Source organism: Crassostrea angulata, chromosome 8 (genome assembly GCF_025612915.1).
Source record: "Crassostrea angulata isolate pt1a10 chromosome 8, ASM2561291v2, whole genome shotgun sequence".
In the NCBI taxonomy this organism is placed as follows: Eukaryota; Metazoa; Mollusca; class Bivalvia; order Ostreida; family Ostreidae; genus Magallana; species Magallana angulata.
Genome location: NC_069118.1, coordinates 56,905,022 through 56,912,086, shown reverse-complemented (window position 1 = coordinate 56,912,086; position 7,065 = coordinate 56,905,022). Strand labels below are relative to the sequence as shown.

The window sequence follows — 7,065 nt, the reverse complement described above, 5'->3', positions numbered from 1 at the left end:
TATCGCTGTTTATAAGTTTTCTGACATTGCTTTTTTAAATACTTGTATTTCTTCCAATTAAGATAGAACATATTAAACTTGTTTACCTCTGGTCCCTAAAAACCCTAATTGGGTAACGCAAGAGAAAATCATTATATTGCTAGGATATATAAACGTATTATACCTAATTTAGCTTTAATAACCTTTCAAAAATGGCTCTCATTAAAGGGCTATAGATAAAAGATTGTTGAGCTCTTTGATCCCCTAATTTAAGGGGCCAGCCCCATTTTCTTGATATCAAATGAAAGGACATTTAATTCTAAACACATTTTGTCAAAAAGTGTTTAGAAATGCATTACCGTTCTAGAGATATATGAGAAAGGTGGTTTTAGGGGCCGATCCATTATCTCCTTATAGGGGCCGTTTGACGGTTTTTTGGAGGTTGCACATTGTTAAAAACATCATTCTGTACAACTTATCATTTGTAATGCATTTCAAAATAGTTTTCCTTTCTGAGATATGGATGATTAAATTTTTAGACTTTTGGCTCCTAAAAACCCTTAATTACGAAACACATGATAAAACCATCACATTGATTGGATACATAACTGTGAGATAAACATATTTGCCACTATAACCTTTCAAATAATATCCCTCATTAAAGGCCTACAGATTAAAGATTTTAGAGCCCTTTGGTCCCCCTATTTAAGGGGCCAGCCCTTTTTCTTGATATTAAATGAAAGGTCATTTAAATCTAAACACATTTTGCTCAACAAGTGTTTAGAAATGTGTTACCGTTCTAAAGATATATGAGAAAGAAGGTTTCAGGGGCCGATCCCTTATCTCCTTATAGGGGCCGTTTAATGCAATTTTGAAGGTTGCATTTTGTTAAGAACCCCATTTTGAACAACTTTTCTTCTGTAATGCATTTCAAAATATTTTTTCCTTTCTGAGATATGAGTGATCGAAATTTTGGATCTTTGGCCCATAAAACTCTTAATTACGTAGCACATAAGAAAATCGTTACATTGCTTGGATACATAACTGTGAGATAAACGTATTTGCTTCTATAACATTTCACGAAATATCCCTTAGAAAAAGGATATAGATAAAAAAAAAATTAGAGCCCTTTGGTTCCCTAATTTAAGGGACAAGTCCATTTTTCTTGATATTAAATGAAAGGTCATTTAATTCTAAAAACATTTTATTCAACAAATGTTTTAAAATTCGTTACCGTTCTGGAGATATGAGAAAGTAGGTTTTAGGGGCCGATCTCTTATCTCAGTGATGGGGTCGTTTAACGAAATTTTGAAGGTTGCATTTTGTTAAGAACATCATTTTAAACAACTTTTTTTCTGTGCTGCATTACAAAATATTTTTCATTTCTGAGATATGGGTGATCAAAAGTTTAGCTTTTTGGCCCCTAAAAACCCCTAATTACATAACACATGATAAAATCATTACATTACTTGGATACATAACTGTAAGATAAACATATTTGCTTCTATAACCTTTCACAAAATATCTCTCAGTAAAGCGCTACAGATTAGAGACTTTAGAGCCCTTTGGCCCCCTAATTTGAAGAACCAGCCCCTTTGTCTTGATATCAAATGAAAGTACATCTAATTCTAAAAAAAATTTTGTTCAACAAATGTTAAGAAATTCGTTACCGTTCTTGAGATATATGAAAAGGAAGGTTTTAGGGGCCGATCCCTAATCTCTTTACAGGGGCCGTTTAACGAAATTTTGAAGTTGCATTTTGTTGAGAACATCATTTTGAACAACTTTTCTTCTGTACTTCATTTCAAATTATTTTTCCTTTCTGAGATATGGGTGATCGAAATTTTTGATTTTTGGCCCTTAAAAACACTTAATCACGTGACACATGATAAAATCATTACATTACCTAGATACATAACTGTAAGATAAACACATTTGCTTCTATAACCTTTCACGAAATATCTCTCAGTAAAGGACTACAGATAAAAGACTTTAGAGCCCTTTGGTCCCCTATTTTGAGGGGCCAGCCCCTTTTTCTTGATAACAAATGAAAGGTCCTGTAAATATAAACCTTTTTTACATTACATGTTTTAACAAAATATTGTTCAGAAAAGAGATAAAGAAAGAAAACAAGAAAAAATACGTCATTTTTTTTAAACTCAATTATCGGGTCCAGGCGAGCTTCGGCGCCTTTCAAGCCAGATCAAAATGAAAATAAAATTGCAAATCTACAATCTTTTGTCTACTATCCCTGAAAGTTTGAACTCAATATCTTTTATAGTTTAGGAGAAGTTAGAGGAACAAGCCACCCCTCTAAAATCGCTAAAACGTCAATATCTCAAAAACGGAAGTGACGTCATCAATATACAATAAAACCTATAAGGTTCCGATCACTATCTATTATATCTGAAAGTTTCATGAAAATCAGTCGAGTCGTTTCTGAGAAATCGCGTGCACAAAATTTGTAAAAAATAAAAAAAAGAAAAATTAAAATAATAGGGAAAAGGAAACCGAACGAAAACAATAAGGTCTTCCGTTGGAAACGAAAGACCTTAACTAGATACGATCTCGTTACGAGTAACGAGTAGGTCTTCCGTTCAATTTTTAAACGATGCGATTAAAATATCAATGAAATTTGAGATAACCACTCCATTTCAGATATTATATACCATCGTCAATATAAAAAACCATACCCTTAAATAGTTTTGATTGCTATTTTTTTTAAATTTATCTGATGAAAGTACAATTGTCTTTGCAATATTTGAAACATATTATCAAACGTGTTTTCCACCAAAAATATTTTGTTCAGAACCATAAGGCATTTAATGTGTTTTTATTGATCTTAAAAGGTTTTATGTACATATCTTTCTTTAAAAGGCGCTTCCCCCACACATTTTTTGCAAAGTTATTCATAACCGTAACCAAAAGACCCTTTTTTCTTGTTTGTCAAGATTTTTTATAAGTTTAGCCCACTTCCAACTTTCAATTTGCTTTGTGAAGTTTATAAAACTGCAAATTACGTTAACTATCAAGGCTTCATCCTGACGACGCGACGTGATGAAAACAGAGCGCTCTGATTGTGTTTAATTATAAACAAGAACTTACCAAAAAAATGTTTCATAAGAAATTCAGTGAAAAATTAAAGTTGAATCAGGGGTAGTAATTTTCTTCCGGCTCATGGGCGCCGCCATCTAGGTCACCATCTTGTTCGACAAAATTAACTCATTCACTAAATAAGTTGTGCTTTTCTATGTTTATTGTCCATTAACTCTGATAAAATTTACCAAGTTTACCATGGAAAGTAATTAATGATTGACTTTGCAAACGTGAAACCAGATAAGTTTCAACAGTGCTTTATTCAGAAAATAAGACTAGTTTCAAGTATATCTTATAAAAATTATGAGTTTGAAAATAAAAGCATTAACATCAAGGAACCAATCTTCAAGACACTGAAAAAAATTAATGATTTACGAAAAAATAAGCATTGAAAGAAGAAATAAAAATATCAGAACCCCGTACATTTCTTCGAAGACAAAACTTGTATGTTTACGTAAAAAGCATGATGTCATAATGTAGACTGAGCACGCGACGTTTAGTTTAACTCTGGCTTATGATTTGAATTGGCATGTAGATCGTTCTATCTGCGTTTCAAAGCATAAAAATTAGCGCTCGGCCTAAAGGTCACACGTGTAAATGTATGATAATGTTTGGCCAATTTCTATTGGTTTAACCACCTACACTCCTGATAACCAGAAATCTAACAAAGTTGTTGTCGTTTTGTATTGACAATAAAAGTTTGAATTAAAGGTGTTGCAACACGTTTACTTCAGGTAATAGACTGAAGACATGCAAATATATAGTGTAACATTACTGTGAATACACTGACTTTAACATAAGTTAGATCACATGTATATAATGTAATGAATTAATTAATATTATATTCATTTAAGTTTATGTCCCATGAATTTCGGTAAATATCTTTATGAATATCAAAACCATGCATTCAATCTATTCCCGCTACTGAAATCACACAAAAAAAATAAGTCGTAAATATACCTCTTCCAAAGTTATTGCTAGCGCTCGAGAGCGCTAGCAAATTCAATAGTTTATTTCTCTGGAATACGCATGTTCGACTCCATAGTAGGGTATTCTGTGAATACATCACTCTTTAAGATAAACTGTACAATTTGAATTTCGTTTTATCATCTTCACATAAAGTTTAGTGCTTTATTGTAAATGTCAAAAAGTAACAGCAGCTTAGGCCTTATAAAGCAAAGTGTAATTTTAAATATTATAATAAATAGCTAACTTTAACTTGAATTTCTTCAATCTTGGAAACCATTTCTGAGGTTGCCGGAGAAGTCCGAGAAGAAACGATTGCTACAAAACAGTACCAATAGTTCTGAAAATGTTCACCTCGAAATTGAAATTAAACAAGATACAGAATGATTAAGGCACGGTTAATGAGCAATGACATTGCCGATGTGAAGCCCACTCTATAAATTTTTTTTCAAAATTGAGGCCACACTCCAGCATAATTCCACTAAACCACTGTGCCTTCCTATTGTTAATTAATCGATTCAGAAATTTAAACCAATGTATTAGAAATCTGCTTCTGTGTTTTATGATGGCTACAGCGCTAGCTCACCAATCTTTTTAAAAGATAAGTTTTTAAGTAATGTAAAAGCCCGTTACAGAATGTCGAAGATTACCAATACAATGTCTCCCAACCTTTTACCACGGTTTCCTTTTTTCTTTCTTTTTGTAAACTCATATCAAATATATGGTTATCTTTAGTTCAAGGGCGTAAAACATTCAAACGAATAGAGACATATGTGCAAATGAATCTATGCGGATTAAGCAGTGGATTATATATCTTCTCTTTAAACTTTGTGTATATACTTCTTTCTGAAATTCTAAAAAATTCATTTACTTTCAAAATCTAAATTTTTTTCAAAGGGCTGTACTTCTGAATGACATTGACGCTATTTCAACTGTAATATGTAGCCATGGATTCAGTAGGACAATTGCCGTTTCGTTAAATATTTTCATTTCAATTATTTTTCATTACGCTAGGCGAAGTACTGCCTGAAGTCCAAGCTCTTGTTAAAACTGCTCCAAAAATTGTTTAAGCGTTAGTTAATTAAAAGCCTATAAAATCTATTATTCAAAGCTTAAAATTAATTTTGACAAAACAGAAACATTGGACACGATGCAAATGTATTTCAAAAGAAAATAAAACCATTGTGCTTGTTCACATTTTATTGTTAATGTAACATTTCTTTAAATCTTTTGTTCATGGTTTATATAATTTGGTCTTTAACATTATTTCAAATATGTTTTCAATGTCAGTCCATCATCAGTTAGCTGGAAGAGGCAGGCAGCTTCTGTTGCAGCGTTAGATACTGTTTATACACGATCTCCGACACCTATAACGCGCGCTGTATGACATGCCCTCACAGTTTATCTGGCAATTATATAACGTATCGTAACAGCCACAGAAGCAGGGGCTATCCTCTAACATTTCCGGACACCCTTCACAGCAGTGCAGGAGTAGTCCCACGAAAAGTGTTAGAATGATCGCTTTCATCTTGAGGAATCTGAAACCTAAATTAAACAAGTTTCTAAAATTTGCAATTATTTTCAAACTTTCAAACTATGCTCAAGAAAAAGTACATGATATTTTTTACAAAATCATTTTATTTCATTAATAGTTTCAGCGCAATATCAATTTCAAAAATAGCTAATTTTAAAAATAGTTATTGTTTTTTTAACTTAATTTCTTATTTTTTTTTTTCTTTTTAATAATATTTGCGATGCAATGTTGTTTTTCTAAAAATGACATTTCCTATCTACTACGTGTTTTGATAAGAGACTCGATGCAATTTGTTTACTTGAATAGACAAATATTTTTATCTTCACCAGTGGGAGTTACATCACAGCGATATATGTATTCTTACTGGGAGCTCTCTGAGGAAGATTTTACCCAAGCTAGACTTGCCTTCAAAAGGTCGCGAGTTTTGTAAATCGATGTTTAGAATCTCGAGATTGGGAGGAAAAAACAAGGTTAATATCGCTAGAATTTCAGAAAAGAGAGATAGTATAGATTTATATAGACACCAAAATCCACCCAGTATTTAATGCTTATTTGATTTAAATTAAAAAAAAGTAGTTATACAGAATACCGTTGCACACACGTATTTGCATTTAGAAAGAGAAAACATGAGAACAATGTCGTTAATCGGAAAAAAAAAATTACCTGTTTAATACTGGACATGCATGCAGAGGGTATTCTAAACTTGTTACAATGTCCACTAAACTTTTTTTTAAACTACTCTCAAAATAATATCAATCATTCTCTGTAATTTTGATATATGTTCTTTGCTTGAAGGTTGAAGAGTCTTATATCTGTTGAATCATCTTCTATCAACTGAAGGAGAGGAGTGCATTTATGTCCCATCACACTCGAAATCGACTAATCGTTCCCTCTCATGTTATAATTATTACTGTAAGCAACGGATCATATTTCACAACTCTTTAAATAAATTAGAATATTCAACATACAACATGTATTCATACATTTTGCTTTGATTGCTTAACCAACATTAAGTATTTAAAGTATTACACTCTAACTGCATAAAATATGTAGAGTATTAACTACGACATGAATTAAGAGTGCGACAAATGGTTAAAACTATTGAAATCTAACATTAATAAGTGAAATAAAAAGAGATTAACACAAAATCAATTAGAAGAAAGCTTATCCTACCTTTTTGCGTGGAATTATACTAGAACTTCTGATGATAGAAAATGTTGGCAACGGAATGCCTTTACATGTGTTTATGTTTATATATATATATATATATATATATATATATATATATATATATATATATATATATATATATATATATATATATATAAATGTGTCAAGGGTGTAATTCAACAAGTGAACGATATCATAACAGAACACTTATAAGCAATTATATGGCCCAAGTGCCCATTTAATATGAAATTCAAGAACCGTTCTCAAGAACTTCAACGCAACCCCCACCCCCCCCCCCACCCCCTTTTTTTTTAAAGATG

General features: G+C 31.8%; 1 long non-coding RNA gene across 1 annotated transcript; it reads right to left on the bottom strand.

The window, feature by feature from the left end:
- Positions 1-5,223: 5,223 nt before the first annotated feature.
- LOC128158321 (uncharacterized) lies at positions 5,224-6,827 on the bottom strand. Its single transcript, XR_008239959.1, has 2 exons — positions 6,749-6,827; positions 5,224-5,586 (listed from the first exon to the last, which is right to left on the bottom strand). It is a non-coding gene; the product is annotated as an uncharacterized LOC128158321 (long non-coding RNA).
- Between the last annotated feature and the right edge of the window lie 238 nt (positions 6,828-7,065).